Below are 12,114 nucleotides of genomic sequence, written 5' to 3' on the forward strand. Positions count from 1 at the left end.
TCGCAATGGCACAAAAAACGAGAAAAAGCTGGCAGCGGTGGGATTCGAACCCACGCCTCCGAAGAGACTGGTGCCTGAAACCAGCGCCTTAGACCGCTCGGCCACGCTACCTGTGCCCGTGTTCTTCGCTTTTGTAGAAACAGTGCACGACACAGCTTCCTGTTCTGCTGCGACTGGCTGCTCATCCATTGCACCTCAAACAACTGCCATTTTCGAATAGAGATTAACTACACAGGCAGCTGCCCGCTCTCTGGTGCGGCGGCATTACGTGTTGATAATGAATTGGTAGTGCCACCCGCAGCCTGCGGAACATGAGTGAAAAATCAAGAGGGCACCGTAATTTCAAACACTGAGTCACAATCGTCACTGCAGCGACAGCAAGGCAAAACTTTAAAAATTGCCGTGACCAGGATTCGAACCTGGGTTATTGCGGCCACAACGCAATGTCCTAACCACTAGACGATCACGGCCACGGAGGCACCGCCGACGGCAGTTCTCGCGACTGCAAGTGGCGATGAACAGCAAAGCTCGGCCCACACACCACTGTGTCTCCCCACAGCTGTGCCAGACGCGGTCTCCATTATATGTATACTGGCAAACGAACGTGTCTGCGCTGTAAGGACACTAAGCAGTGTGGTTAGCTGCATTCAACCCCCGTGGCAATGTCTTGCAGTCCTCCAACTCTGTTGACCACAGGTATGTGCCTCAATAAGAGGTGGACAGACGTCGCATCGCTCTCGCCGTCACTTGTGACCGCGAATCGTACTTAACGTAATTTTCTGCAAGCGTCAGCGGAGCGTCAGTCGAGCTAAGTCGGGCCAAGTCGCATAAGAGGAGCAACAAAATGCGCATTTCCGGTACCGGGAATCGAACCCGGGCCTCCTGGGTGAGAGCCAGGCATCCTAGCCACTAGACCACACCGGATAACGACGCAAGCGCTCCTCCAGCGAACGCAGCAAACAGTACACACGCTACTTGACGACAACGGCCAAAATTTAGCGTTTCCACTTTGTAGAACGGCATGCTCGGGACGCATTTCGTGGAGACGAACGCCAGCAATCGTGACACCAGACTGCGCCTGTGAATCCTGTCGTTGCACCACGCACTGTGCTGCTACGACAATTTAAGAAAGAGACGCTCACGGCTTGCTGCGCTGTTCCCTTCGCGGGTAATCAGTGCTCCTGCTTTCGAGACAGAAAACATTGGCAGCGGTGGGATTCGAACCCACGCCTCCGAAGAGACTGGTGCCTGAAACCAGCGCCTTAGACCGCTCGGCCACGCTACCTGTGCCCGTGTTCTTCGCTTTTGTAGAAACAGTGCACGACACAGCTTCCTGTTCTGCTGCGACTGGCTGCTCATCCATTGCACCTCAAACAACTGCCATTTTCGAATAGAGATTAACTACACAGGCAGCTGCCCGCTCTCTGGTGCGGCGGCATTACGTGTTGATAATGAATTGGTAGTGCCACCCGCAGCCTGCGGAACATGAGTGAAAAATCAAGAGGGCACCGTAATTTCAAACACTGAGTCACAATCGTCACTGCAGCGACAGCAAGGCAAAACTTTAAAAATTGCCGTGACCAGGATTCGAACCTGGGTTATTGCGGCCACAACGCAATGTCCTAACCACTAGACGATCACGGCCACGGAGGCACCGCCGACGGCAGTTCTCGCGACTGCAAGTGGCGATGAACAGCAAAGCTCGGCCCACACACCACTGTGTCTCCCCACAGCTGTGCCAGACGCGGTCTCCATTATATGTATACTGGCAAACGAACGTGTCTGCGCTGTAAGGACACTAAGCAGTGTGGTTAGCTGCATTCAACCCCCGTGGCAATGTCTTGCAGTCCTCCAACTCTGTTGACCACAGGTATGTGCCTCAATAAGAGGTGGACAGACGTCGCATCGCTCTCGCCGTCACTTGTGACCGCGAATCGTACTTAACGTAATTTTCTGCAAGCGTCAGCGGAGCGTCAGTCGAGCTAAGTCGGGCCAAGTCGCATAAGAGGAGCAACAAAATGCGCATTTCCGGTACCGGGAATCGAACCCGGGCCTCCTGGGTGAGAGCCAGGCATCCTAGCCACTAGACCACACCGGATAACGACGCAAGCGCTCCTCCAGCGAACGCAGCAAACAGTACACACGCTACTTGACGACAACGGCCAAAATTTAGCGTTTCCACTTTGTAGAACGGCATGCTCGGGACGCATTTCGTGGAGACGAACGCCAGCAATCGTGACACCAGACTGCGCCTGTGAATCCTGTCGTTGCACCACGCACTGTGCTGCTACGACAATTTAAGAAAGAGACGCTCACGGCTTGCTGCGCTGTTCCCTTCGCGGGTAATCAGTGCTCCTGCTTTCGAGACAGAAAACATTGGCAGCGGTGGGATTCGAACCCACGCCTCCGAAGAGACTGGTGCCTGAAACCAGCGCCTTAGACCGCTCGGCCACGCTACCTACGTGGCACGGCGGTCACAGGAGCTGCGTTCTACCCCACGAGAAAACATCGCAATGGCACAAAAAACGAGAAAAAGCTGGCAGCGGTGGGATTCGAACCCACGCCTCCGAAGAGACTGGTGCCTTAAACCAGCGCCTTAGACCGCTCGGCCACGCTACCTGTGCCCGTGTTCTTCGCTTTTGTAGAAACAGTGCACGACACAGCTTCCTGTTCTGCTGCGACTGGCTGCTCATCCATTGCACCTCAAACAACTGCCATTTTCGAATAGAGATTAACTACACAGGCAGCTGCCCGCTCTCTGGTGCGGCGGCATTACGTGTTGATAATGAATTGGTAGTGCCACCCGCAGCCTGCGGAACATGAGTGAAAAATCAAGAGGGCACCGTAATTTCAAACACTGAGTCACAATCGTCACTGCAGCGACAGCAAGGCAAAACTTTAAAAATTGCCGTGACCAGGATTCGAACCTGGGTTATTGCGGCCACAACGCAATGTCCTAACCACTAGACGATCACGGCCACGGAGGCACCGCCGACGGCAGTTCTCGCGACTGCAAGTGGCGATGAACAGCAAAGCTCGGCCCACACACCACTGTGTCTCCCCACAGCTGTGCCAGACGCGGTCTCCATTATATGTATACTGGCAAACGAACGTGTCTGCGCTGTAAGGACACTAAGCAGTGTGGTTAGCTGCATTCAACCCCCGTGGCAATGTCTTGCAGTCCTCCAACTCTGTTGACCACAGGTATGTGCCTCAATAAGAGGTGGACAGACGTCGCATCGCTCTCGCCGTCACTTGTGACCGCGAATCGTACTTAACGTAATTTTCTGCAAGCGTCAGCGGAGCGTCAGTCGAGCTAAGTCGGGCCAAGTCGCATAAGAGGAGCAACAAAATGCGCATTTCCGGTACCGGGAATCGAACCCGGGCCTCCTGGGTGAGAGCCAGGCATCCTAGCCACTAGACCACACCGGATAACGACGCAAGCGCTCCTCCAGCGAACGCAGCAAACAGTACACACGCTACTTGACGACAACGGCCAAAATTTAGCGTTTCCACTTTGTAGAACGGCATGCTCGGGACGCATTTCGTGGAGACGAACGCCAGCAATCGTGACACCAGACTGCGCCTGTGAATCCTGTCGTTGCACCACGCACTGTGCTGCTACGACAATTTAAGAAAGAGACGCTCACGGCTTGCTGCGCTGTTCCCTTCGCGGGTAATCAGTGCTCCTGCTTTCGAGACAGAAAACATTGGCAGCGGTGGGATTCGAACCCACGCCTCCGAAGAGACTGGTGCCTGAAACCAGCGCCTTAGACCGCTCGGCCACGCTACCTACGTGGCACGGCGGTCACAGGAGCTGCGTTCTACCCCACGAGAAAACATCGCAATGGCACAAAAAACGAGAAAAAGCTGGCAGCGGTGGGATTCGAACCCACGCCTCCGAAGAGACTGGTGCCTGAAACCAGCGCCTTAGACCGCTCGGCCACGCTACCTGTGCCCGTGTTCTTCGCTTTTGTAGAAACAGTGCACGACACAGCTTCCTGTTCTGCTGCGACTGGCTGCTCATCCATTGCACCTCAAACAACTGCCATTTTCGAATAGAGATTAACTACACAGGCAGCTGCCCGCTCTCTGGTGCGGCGGCATTACGTGTTGATAATGAATTGGTAGTGCCACCCGCAGCCTGCGGAACATGAGTGAAAAATCAAGAGGGCACCGTAATTTCAAACACTGAGTCACAATCGTCACTGCAGCGACAGCAAGGCAAAACTTTAAAAATTGCCGTGACCAGGATTCGAACCTGGGTTATTGCGGCCACAACGCAATGTCCTAACCACTAGACGATCACGGCCACGGAGGCACCGCCGACGGCAGTTCTCGCGACTGCAAGTGGCGATGAACAGCAAAGCTCGGCCCACACACCACTGTGTCTCCCCACAGCTGTGCCAGACGCGGTCTCCATTATATGTATACTGGCAAACGAACGTGTCTGCGCTGTAAGGACACTAAGCAGTGTGGTTAGCTGCATTCAACCCCCGTGGCAATGTCTTGCAGTCCTCCAACTCTGTTGACCACAGGTATGTGCCTCAATAAGAGGTGGACAGACGTCGCATCGCTCTCGCCGTCACTTGTGACCGCGAATCGTACTTAACGTAATTTTCTGCAAGCGTCAGCGGAGCGTCAGTCGAGCTAAGTCGGGCCAAGTCGCATAAGAGGAGCAACAAAATGCGCATTTCCGGTACCGGGAATCGAACCCGGGCCTCCTGGGTGAGAGCCAGGCATCCTAGCCACTAGACCACACCGGATAACGACGCAAGCGCTCCTCCAGCGAACGCAGCAAACAGTACACACGCTACTTGACGACAACGGCCAAAATTTAGCGTTTCCACTTTGTAGAACGGCATGCTCGGGACGCATTTCGTGGAGACGAACGCCAGCAATCGTGACACCAGACTGCGCCTGTGAATCCTGTCGTTGCACCACGCACTGTGCTGCTACGACAATTTAAGAAAGAGACGCTCACGGCTTGCTGCGCTGTTCCCTTCGCGGGTAATCAGTGCTCCTGCTTTCGAGACAGAAAACATTGGCAGCGGTGGGATTCGAACCCACGCCTCCGAAGAGACTGGTGCCTGAAACCAGCGCCTTAGACCGCTCGGCCACGCTACCTACGTGGCACGGCGGTCACAGGAGCTGCGTTCTACCCCACGAGAAAACATCGCAATGGCACAAAAAACGAGAAAAAGCTGGCAGCGGTGGGATTCGAACCCACGCCTCCGAAGAGACTGGTGCCTGAAACCAGCGCCTTAGACCGCTCGGCCACGCTACCTGTGCCCGTGTTCTTCGCTTTTGTAGAAACAGTGCACGACACAGCTTCCTGTTCTGCTGCGACTGGCTGCTCATCCATTGCACCTCAAACAACTGCCATTTTCGAATAGAGATTAACTACACAGGCAGCTGCCCGCTCTCTGGTGCGGCGGCATTACGTGTTGATAATGAATTGGTAGTGCCACCCGCAGCCTGCGGAACATGAGTGAAAAATCAAGAGGGCACCGTAATTTCAAACACTGAGTCACAATCGTCACTGCAGCGACAGCAAGGCAAAACTTTAAAAATTGCCGTGACCAGGATTCGAACCTGGGTTATTGCGGCCACAACGCAATGTCCTAACCACTAGACGATCACGGCCACGGAGGCACCGCCGACGGCAGTTCTCGCGACTGCAAGTGGCGATGAACAGCAAAGCTCGGCCCACACACCACTGTGTCTCCCCACAGCTGTGCCAGACGCGGTCTCCATTATATGTATACTGGCAAACGAACGTGTCTGCGCTGTAAGGACACTAAGCAGTGTGGTTAGCTGCATTCAACCCCCGTGGCAATGTCTTGCAGTCCTCCAACTCTGTTGACCACAGGTATGTGCCTCAATAAGAGGTGGACAGACGTCGCATCGCTCTCGCCGTCACTTGTGACCGCGAATCGTACTTAACGTAATTTTCTGCAAGCGTCAGCGGAGCGTCAGTCGAGCTAAGTCGGGCCAAGTCGCATAAGAGGAGCAACAAAATGCGCATTTCCGGTACCGGGAATCGAACCCGGGCCTCCTGGGTGAGAGCCAGGCATCCTAGCCACTAGACCACACCGGATAACGACGCAAGCGCTCCTCCAGCGAACGCAGCAAACAGTACACACGCTACTTGACGACAACGGCCAAAATTTAGCGTTTCCACTTTGTAGAACGGCATGCTCGGGACGCATTTCGTGGAGACGAACGCCAGCAATCGTGACACCAGACTGCGCCTGTGAATCCTGTCGTTGCACCACGCACTGTGCTGCTACGACAATTTAAGAAAGAGACGCTCACGGCTTGCTGCGCTGTTCCCTTCGCGGGTAATCAGTGCTCCTGCTTTCGAGACAGAAAACATTGGCAGCGGTGGGATTCGAACCCACGCCTCCGAAGAAACTGGTGCCTGAAACCAGCGCCTTAGACCGCTCGGCCACGCTACCTACGTGGCACGGCGGTCACAGGAGCTGCGTTCTACCCCACGAGAAAACATCGCAATGGCACAAAAAACGAGAAAAAGCTGGCAGCGGTGGGATTCGAACCCACGCCTCCGAAGAGACTGGTGCCTTAAACCAGCGCCTTAGACCGCTCGGCCACGCTACCTGTGCCCGTGTTCTTCGCTTTTGTAGAAACAGTGCACGACACAGCTTCCTGTTCTGCTGCGACTGGCTGCTCATCCATTGCACCTCAAACAACTGCCATTTTCGAATAGAGATTAACTACACAGGCAGCTGCCCGCTCTCTGGTGCGGCGGCATTACGTGTTGATAATGAATTGGTAGTGCCACCCGCAGCCTGCGGAACATGAGTGAAAAATCAAGAGGGCACCGTAATTTCAAACACTGAGTCACAATCGTCACTGCAGCGACAGCAAGGCAAAACTTTAAAAATTGCCGTGACCAGGATTCGAACCTGGGTTATTGCGGCCACAACGCAATGTCCTAACCACTAGACGATCACGGCCACGGAGGCACCGCCGACGGCAGTTCTCGCGACTGCAAGTGGCGATGAACAGCAAAGCTCGGCCCACACACCACTGTGTCTCCCCACAGCTGTGCCAGACGCGGTCTCCATTATATGTATACTGGCAAACGAACGTGTCTGCGCTGTAAGGACACTAAGCAGTGTGGTTAGCTGCATTCAACCCCCGTGGCAATGTCTTGCAGTCCTCCAACTCTGTTGACCACAGGTATGTGCCTCAATAAGAGGTGGACAGACGTCGCATCGCTCTCGCCGTCACTTGTGACCGCGAATCGTACTTAACGTAATTTTCTGCAAGCGTCAGCGGAGCGTCAGTCGAGCTAAGTCGGGCCAAGTCGCATAAGAGGAGCAACAAAATGCGCATTTCCGGTACCGGGAATCGAACCCGGGCCTCCTGGGTGAGAGCCAGGCATCCTAGCCACTAGACCACACCGGATAACGACGCAAGCGCTCCTCCAGCGAACGCAGCAAACAGTACACACGCTACTTGACGACAACGGCCAAAATTTAGCGTTTCCACTTTGTAGAACGGCATGCTCGGGACGCATTTCGTGGAGACGAACGCCAGCAATCGTGACACCAGACTGCGCCTGTGAATCCTGTCGTTGCACCACGCACTGTGCTGCTACGACAATTTAAGAAAGAGACGCTCACGGCTTGCTGCGCTGTTCCCTTCGCGGGTAATCAGTGCTCCTGCTTTCGAGACAGAAAACATTGGCAGCGGTGGGATTCGAACCCACGCCTCCGAAGAGACTGGTGCCTGAAACCAGCGCCTTAGACCGCTCGGCCACGCTACCTACGTGGCACGGCGGTCACAGGAGCTGCGTTCTACCCCACGAGAAAACATCGCAATGGCACAAAAAACGAGAAAAAGCTGGCAGCGGTGGGATTCGAACCCACGCCTCCGAAGAGACTGGTGCCTGAAACCAGCGCCTTAGACCGCTCGGCCACGCTACCTGTGCCCGTGTTCTTCGCTTTTGTAGAAACAGTGCACGACACAGCTTCCTGTTCTGCTGCGACTGGCTGCTCATCCATTGCACCTCAAACAACTGCCATTTTCGAATAGAGATTAACTACACAGGCAGCTGCCCGCTCTCTGGTGCGGCGGCATTACGTGTTGATAATGAATTGGTAGTGCCACCCGCAGCCTGCGGAACATGAGTGAAAAATCAAGAGGGCACCGTAATTTCAAACACTGAGTCACAATCGTCACTGCAGCGACAGCAAGGCAAAACTTTAAAAATTGCCGTGACCAGGATTCGAACCTGGGTTATTGCGGCCACAACGCAATGTCCTAACCACTAGACGATCACGGCCACGGAGGCACCGCCGACGGCAGTTCTCGCGACTGCAAGTGGCGATGAACAGCAAAGCTCGGCCCACACACCACTGTGTCTCCCCACAGCTGTGCCAGACGCGGTCTCCATTATATGTATACTGGCAAACGAACGTGTCTGCGCTGTAAGGACACTAAGCAGTGTGGTTAGCTGCATTCAACCCCCGTGGCAATGTCTTGCAGTCCTCCAACTCTGTTGACCACAGGTATGTGCCTCAATAAGAGGTGGACAGACGTCGCATCGCTCTCGCCGTCACTTGTGACCGCGAATCGTACTTAACGTAATTTTCTGCAAGCGTCAGCGGAGCGTCAGTCGAGCTAAGTCGGGCCAAGTCGCATAAGAGGAGCAACAAAATGCGCATTTCCGGTACCGGGAATCGAACCCGGGCCTCCTGGGTGAGAGCCAGGCATCCTAGCCACTAGACCACACCGGATAACGACGCAAGCGCTCCTCCAGCGAACGCAGCAAACAGTACACACGCTACTTGACGACAACGGCCAAAATTTAGCGTTTCCACTTTGTAGAACGGCATGCTCGGGACGCATTTCGTGGAGACGAACGCCAGCAATCGTGACACCAGACTGCGCCTGTGAATCCTGTCGTTGCACCACGCACTGTGCTGCTACGACAATTTAAGAAAGAGACGCTCACGGCTTGCTGCGCTGTTCCCTTCGCGGGTAATCAGTGCTCCTGCTTTCGAGACAGAAAACATTGGCAGCGGTGGGATTCGAACCCACGCCTCCGAAGAGACTGGTGCCTGAAACCAGCGCCTTAGACCGCTCGGCCACGCTACCTACGTGGCACGGCGGTCACAGGAGCTGCGTTCTACCCCACGAGAAAACATCGCAATGGCACAAAAAACGAGAAAAAGCTGGCAGCGGTGGGATTCGAACCCACGCCTCCGAAGAGACTGGTGCCTGAAACCAGCGCCTTAGACCGCTCGGCCACGCTACCTGTGCCCGTGTTCTTCGCTTTTGTAGAAACAGTGCACGACACAGCTTCCTGTTCTGCTGCGACTGGCTGCTCATCCATTGCACCTCAAACAACTGCCATTTTCGAATAGAGATTAACTACACAGGCAGCTGCCCGCTCTCTGGTGCGGCGGCATTACGTGTTGATAATGAATTGGTAGTGCCACCCGCAGCCTGCGGAACATGAGTGAAAAATCAAGAGGGCACCGTAATTTCAAACACTGAGTCACAATCGTCACTGCAGCGACAGCAAGGCAAAACTTTAAAAATTGCCGTGACCAGGATTCGAACCTGGGTTATTGCGGCCACAACGCAATGTCCTAACCACTAGACGATCACGGCCACGGAGGCACCGCCGACGGCAGTTCTCGCGACTGCAAGTGGCGATGAACAGCAAAGCTCGGCCCACACACCACTGTGTCTCCCCACAGCTGTGCCAGACGCGGTCTCCATTATATGTATACTGGCAAACGAACGTGTCTGCGCTGTAAGGACACTAAGCAGTGTGGTTAGCTGCATTCAACCCCCGTGGCAATGTCTTGCAGTCCTCCAACTCTGTTGACCACAGGTATGTGCCTCAATAAGAGGTGGACAGACGTCGCATCGCTCTCGCCGTCACTTGTGACCGCGAATCGTACTTAACGTAATTTTCTGCAAGCGTCAGCGGAGCGTCAGTCGAGCTAAGTCGGGCCAAGTCGCATAAGAGGAGCAACAAAATGCGCATTTCCGGTACCGGGAATCGAACCCGGGCCTCCTGGGTGAGAGCCAGGCATCCTAGCCACTAGACCACACCGGATAACGACGCAAGCGCTCCTCCAGCGAACGCAGCAAACAGTACACACGCTACTTGACGACAACGGCCAAAATTTAGCGTTTCCACTTTGTAGAACGGCATGCTCGGGACGCATTTCGTGGAGACGAACGCCAGCAATCGTGACACCAGACTGCGCCTGTGAATCCTGTCGTTGCACCACGCACTGTGCTGCTACGACAATTTAAGAAAGAGACGCTCACGGCTTGCTGCGCTGTTCCCTTCGCGGGTAATCAGTGCTCCTGCTTTCGAGACAGAAAACATTGGCAGCGGTGGGATTCGAACCCACGCCTCCGAAGAGACTGGTGCCTGAAACCAGCGCCTTAGACCGCTCGGCCACGCTACCTACGTGGCACGGCGGTCACAGGAGCTGCGTTCTACCCCACGAGAAAACATCGCAATGGCACAAAAAACGAGAAAAAGCTGGCAGCGGTGGGATTCGAACCCACGCCTCCGAAGAGACTGGTGCCTTAAACCAGCGCCTTAGACCGCTCGGCCACGCTACCTGTGCCCGTGTTCTTCGCTTTTGTAGAAACAGTGCACGACACAGCTTCCTGTTCTGCTGCGACTGGCTGCTCATCCATTGCACCTCAAACAACTGCCATTTTCGAATAGAGATTAACTACACAGGCAGCTGCCCGCTCTCTGGTGCGGCGGCATTACGTGTTGATAATGAATTGGTAGTGCCACCCGCAGCCTGCGGAACATGAGTGAAAAATCAAGAGGGCACCGTAATTTCAAACACTGAGTCACAATCGTCACTGCAGCGACAGCAAGGCAAAACTTTAAAAATTGCCGTGACCAGGATTCGAACCTGGGTTATTGCGGCCACAACGCAATGTCCTAACCACTAGACGATCACGGCCACGGAGGCACCGCCGACGGCAGTTCTCGCGACTGCAAGTGGCGATGAACAGCAAAGCTCGGCCCACACACCACTGTGTCTCCCCACAGCTGTGCCAGACGCGGTCTCCATTATATGTATACTGGCAAACGAACGTGTCTGCGCTGTAAGGACACTAAGCAGTGTGGTTAGCTGCATTCAACCCCCGTGGCAATGTCTTGCAGTCCTCCAACTCTGTTGACCACAGGTATGTGCCTCAATAAGAGGTGGACAGACGTCGCATCGCTCTCGCCGTCACTTGTGACCGCGAATCGTACTTAACGTAATTTTCTGCAAGCGTCAGCGGAGCGTCAGTCGAGCTAAGTCGGGCCAAGTCGCATAAGAGGAGCAACAAAATGCGCATTTCCGGTACCGGGAATCGAACCCGGGCCTCCTGGGTGAGAGCCAGGCATCCTAGCCACTAGACCACACCGGATAACGACGCAAGCGCTCCTCCAGCGAACGCAGCAAACAGTACACACGCTACTTGACGACAACGGCCAAAATTTAGCGTTTCCACTTTGTAGAACGGCATGCTCGGGACGCATTTCGTGGAGACGAACGCCAGCAATCGTGACACCAGACTGCGCCTGTGAATCCTGTCGTTGCACCACGCACTGTGCTGCTACGACAATTTAAGAAAGAGACGCTCACGGCTTGCTGCGCTGTTCCCTTCGCGGGTAATCAGTGCTCCTGCTTTCGAGACAGAAAACATTGGCAGCGGTGGGATTCGAACCCACGCCTCCGAAGAGACTGGTGCCTGAAACCAGCGCCTTAGACCGCTCGGCCACGCTACCTACGTGGCACGGCGGTCACAGGAGCTGCGTTCTACCCCACGAGAAAACATCGCAATGGCACAAAAAACGAGAAAAAGCTGGCAGCGGTGGGATTCGAACCCACGCCTCCGAAGAGACTGGTGCCTGAAACCAGCGCCTTAGACCGCTCGGCCACGCTACCTGTGCCCGTGTTCTTCGCTTTTGTAGAAACAGTGCACGACACAGCTTCCTGTTCTGCTGCGACTGGCTGCTCATCCATTGCACCTCAAACAACTGCCATTTTCGAATAGAGATTAACTACACAGGCAGCTGCCCGCTCTCTGGTGCGGCGGCATTAC

At 54.8% G+C, this 12,114-nt stretch overlaps 36 non-coding genes across 36 annotated transcripts; all 36 read right to left on the bottom strand.

Annotated features, from left to right (window-relative positions):
* Positions 1–29: 29 nt before the first annotated feature.
* On the bottom strand, positions 30–111 carry Trnal-cag (transfer RNA leucine (anticodon CAG)). The gene has a single exon. It is a non-coding gene; the product is annotated as a tRNA-Leu (tRNA).
* A 287-nt stretch (positions 112–398) lies between these two features.
* Positions 399–470, bottom strand: Trnah-gug (transfer RNA histidin (anticodon GUG)). Its single transcript has one exon. It is a non-coding gene; the product is annotated as a tRNA-His (tRNA).
* Positions 471–852: 382 nt separating this feature from the next.
* Trnae-cuc (transfer RNA glutamic acid (anticodon CUC)) lies at positions 853–924 on the bottom strand. The gene has a single exon. It is a non-coding gene; the product is annotated as a tRNA-Glu (tRNA).
* Positions 925–1,203: 279 nt separating this feature from the next.
* Positions 1,204–1,285, bottom strand: Trnal-cag (transfer RNA leucine (anticodon CAG)). The gene has a single exon. It is a non-coding gene; the product is annotated as a tRNA-Leu (tRNA).
* A 287-nt stretch (positions 1,286–1,572) lies between these two features.
* On the bottom strand, positions 1,573–1,644 carry Trnah-gug (transfer RNA histidin (anticodon GUG)). Its single transcript has one exon. It is a non-coding gene; the product is annotated as a tRNA-His (tRNA).
* Positions 1,645–2,026: 382 nt separating this feature from the next.
* On the bottom strand, positions 2,027–2,098 carry Trnae-cuc (transfer RNA glutamic acid (anticodon CUC)). Its single transcript has one exon. It is a non-coding gene; the product is annotated as a tRNA-Glu (tRNA).
* Positions 2,099–2,377: 279 nt separating this feature from the next.
* Positions 2,378–2,459, bottom strand: Trnal-cag (transfer RNA leucine (anticodon CAG)). Its single transcript has one exon. It is a non-coding gene; the product is annotated as a tRNA-Leu (tRNA).
* A 78-nt stretch (positions 2,460–2,537) lies between these two features.
* Trnal-aag (transfer RNA leucine (anticodon AAG)) lies at positions 2,538–2,619 on the bottom strand. Its single transcript has one exon. It is a non-coding gene; the product is annotated as a tRNA-Leu (tRNA).
* Positions 2,620–2,906: 287 nt separating this feature from the next.
* On the bottom strand, positions 2,907–2,978 carry Trnah-gug (transfer RNA histidin (anticodon GUG)). The gene has a single exon. It is a non-coding gene; the product is annotated as a tRNA-His (tRNA).
* A 382-nt stretch (positions 2,979–3,360) lies between these two features.
* On the bottom strand, positions 3,361–3,432 carry Trnae-cuc (transfer RNA glutamic acid (anticodon CUC)). Its single transcript has one exon. It is a non-coding gene; the product is annotated as a tRNA-Glu (tRNA).
* A 279-nt stretch (positions 3,433–3,711) lies between these two features.
* On the bottom strand, positions 3,712–3,793 carry Trnal-cag (transfer RNA leucine (anticodon CAG)). The gene has a single exon. It is a non-coding gene; the product is annotated as a tRNA-Leu (tRNA).
* Positions 3,794–3,871: 78 nt separating this feature from the next.
* On the bottom strand, positions 3,872–3,953 carry Trnal-cag (transfer RNA leucine (anticodon CAG)). Its single transcript has one exon. It is a non-coding gene; the product is annotated as a tRNA-Leu (tRNA).
* A 287-nt stretch (positions 3,954–4,240) lies between these two features.
* Positions 4,241–4,312, bottom strand: Trnah-gug (transfer RNA histidin (anticodon GUG)). The gene has a single exon. It is a non-coding gene; the product is annotated as a tRNA-His (tRNA).
* A 382-nt stretch (positions 4,313–4,694) lies between these two features.
* On the bottom strand, positions 4,695–4,766 carry Trnae-cuc (transfer RNA glutamic acid (anticodon CUC)). Its single transcript has one exon. It is a non-coding gene; the product is annotated as a tRNA-Glu (tRNA).
* A 279-nt stretch (positions 4,767–5,045) lies between these two features.
* Positions 5,046–5,127, bottom strand: Trnal-cag (transfer RNA leucine (anticodon CAG)). Its single transcript has one exon. It is a non-coding gene; the product is annotated as a tRNA-Leu (tRNA).
* A 78-nt stretch (positions 5,128–5,205) lies between these two features.
* Trnal-cag (transfer RNA leucine (anticodon CAG)) lies at positions 5,206–5,287 on the bottom strand. Its single transcript has one exon. It is a non-coding gene; the product is annotated as a tRNA-Leu (tRNA).
* Positions 5,288–5,574: 287 nt separating this feature from the next.
* Trnah-gug (transfer RNA histidin (anticodon GUG)) lies at positions 5,575–5,646 on the bottom strand. The gene has a single exon. It is a non-coding gene; the product is annotated as a tRNA-His (tRNA).
* Positions 5,647–6,028: 382 nt separating this feature from the next.
* On the bottom strand, positions 6,029–6,100 carry Trnae-cuc (transfer RNA glutamic acid (anticodon CUC)). The gene has a single exon. It is a non-coding gene; the product is annotated as a tRNA-Glu (tRNA).
* A 279-nt stretch (positions 6,101–6,379) lies between these two features.
* On the bottom strand, positions 6,380–6,461 carry Trnal-cag (transfer RNA leucine (anticodon CAG)). The gene has a single exon. It is a non-coding gene; the product is annotated as a tRNA-Leu (tRNA).
* A 78-nt stretch (positions 6,462–6,539) lies between these two features.
* On the bottom strand, positions 6,540–6,621 carry Trnal-aag (transfer RNA leucine (anticodon AAG)). The gene has a single exon. It is a non-coding gene; the product is annotated as a tRNA-Leu (tRNA).
* A 287-nt stretch (positions 6,622–6,908) lies between these two features.
* Trnah-gug (transfer RNA histidin (anticodon GUG)) lies at positions 6,909–6,980 on the bottom strand. Its single transcript has one exon. It is a non-coding gene; the product is annotated as a tRNA-His (tRNA).
* A 382-nt stretch (positions 6,981–7,362) lies between these two features.
* On the bottom strand, positions 7,363–7,434 carry Trnae-cuc (transfer RNA glutamic acid (anticodon CUC)). The gene has a single exon. It is a non-coding gene; the product is annotated as a tRNA-Glu (tRNA).
* A 279-nt stretch (positions 7,435–7,713) lies between these two features.
* Trnal-cag (transfer RNA leucine (anticodon CAG)) lies at positions 7,714–7,795 on the bottom strand. Its single transcript has one exon. It is a non-coding gene; the product is annotated as a tRNA-Leu (tRNA).
* Positions 7,796–7,873: 78 nt separating this feature from the next.
* On the bottom strand, positions 7,874–7,955 carry Trnal-cag (transfer RNA leucine (anticodon CAG)). Its single transcript has one exon. It is a non-coding gene; the product is annotated as a tRNA-Leu (tRNA).
* Positions 7,956–8,242: 287 nt separating this feature from the next.
* Positions 8,243–8,314, bottom strand: Trnah-gug (transfer RNA histidin (anticodon GUG)). Its single transcript has one exon. It is a non-coding gene; the product is annotated as a tRNA-His (tRNA).
* Positions 8,315–8,696: 382 nt separating this feature from the next.
* Positions 8,697–8,768, bottom strand: Trnae-cuc (transfer RNA glutamic acid (anticodon CUC)). The gene has a single exon. It is a non-coding gene; the product is annotated as a tRNA-Glu (tRNA).
* A 279-nt stretch (positions 8,769–9,047) lies between these two features.
* Trnal-cag (transfer RNA leucine (anticodon CAG)) lies at positions 9,048–9,129 on the bottom strand. The gene has a single exon. It is a non-coding gene; the product is annotated as a tRNA-Leu (tRNA).
* Positions 9,130–9,207: 78 nt separating this feature from the next.
* Positions 9,208–9,289, bottom strand: Trnal-cag (transfer RNA leucine (anticodon CAG)). The gene has a single exon. It is a non-coding gene; the product is annotated as a tRNA-Leu (tRNA).
* Positions 9,290–9,576: 287 nt separating this feature from the next.
* On the bottom strand, positions 9,577–9,648 carry Trnah-gug (transfer RNA histidin (anticodon GUG)). The gene has a single exon. It is a non-coding gene; the product is annotated as a tRNA-His (tRNA).
* A 382-nt stretch (positions 9,649–10,030) lies between these two features.
* On the bottom strand, positions 10,031–10,102 carry Trnae-cuc (transfer RNA glutamic acid (anticodon CUC)). The gene has a single exon. It is a non-coding gene; the product is annotated as a tRNA-Glu (tRNA).
* Positions 10,103–10,381: 279 nt separating this feature from the next.
* Positions 10,382–10,463, bottom strand: Trnal-cag (transfer RNA leucine (anticodon CAG)). The gene has a single exon. It is a non-coding gene; the product is annotated as a tRNA-Leu (tRNA).
* Positions 10,464–10,541: 78 nt separating this feature from the next.
* On the bottom strand, positions 10,542–10,623 carry Trnal-aag (transfer RNA leucine (anticodon AAG)). The gene has a single exon. It is a non-coding gene; the product is annotated as a tRNA-Leu (tRNA).
* Positions 10,624–10,910: 287 nt separating this feature from the next.
* On the bottom strand, positions 10,911–10,982 carry Trnah-gug (transfer RNA histidin (anticodon GUG)). The gene has a single exon. It is a non-coding gene; the product is annotated as a tRNA-His (tRNA).
* A 382-nt stretch (positions 10,983–11,364) lies between these two features.
* Trnae-cuc (transfer RNA glutamic acid (anticodon CUC)) lies at positions 11,365–11,436 on the bottom strand. The gene has a single exon. It is a non-coding gene; the product is annotated as a tRNA-Glu (tRNA).
* Positions 11,437–11,715: 279 nt separating this feature from the next.
* Positions 11,716–11,797, bottom strand: Trnal-cag (transfer RNA leucine (anticodon CAG)). Its single transcript has one exon. It is a non-coding gene; the product is annotated as a tRNA-Leu (tRNA).
* A 78-nt stretch (positions 11,798–11,875) lies between these two features.
* Trnal-cag (transfer RNA leucine (anticodon CAG)) lies at positions 11,876–11,957 on the bottom strand. The gene has a single exon. It is a non-coding gene; the product is annotated as a tRNA-Leu (tRNA).
* Between the last annotated feature and the right edge of the window lie 157 nt (positions 11,958–12,114).

Source organism: Schistocerca nitens, unplaced genomic scaffold (genome assembly GCF_023898315.1).
Source record: "Schistocerca nitens isolate TAMUIC-IGC-003100 unplaced genomic scaffold, iqSchNite1.1 HiC_scaffold_189, whole genome shotgun sequence".
Classification (NCBI taxonomy): domain Eukaryota; kingdom Metazoa; phylum Arthropoda; class Insecta; order Orthoptera; family Acrididae; genus Schistocerca; species Schistocerca nitens.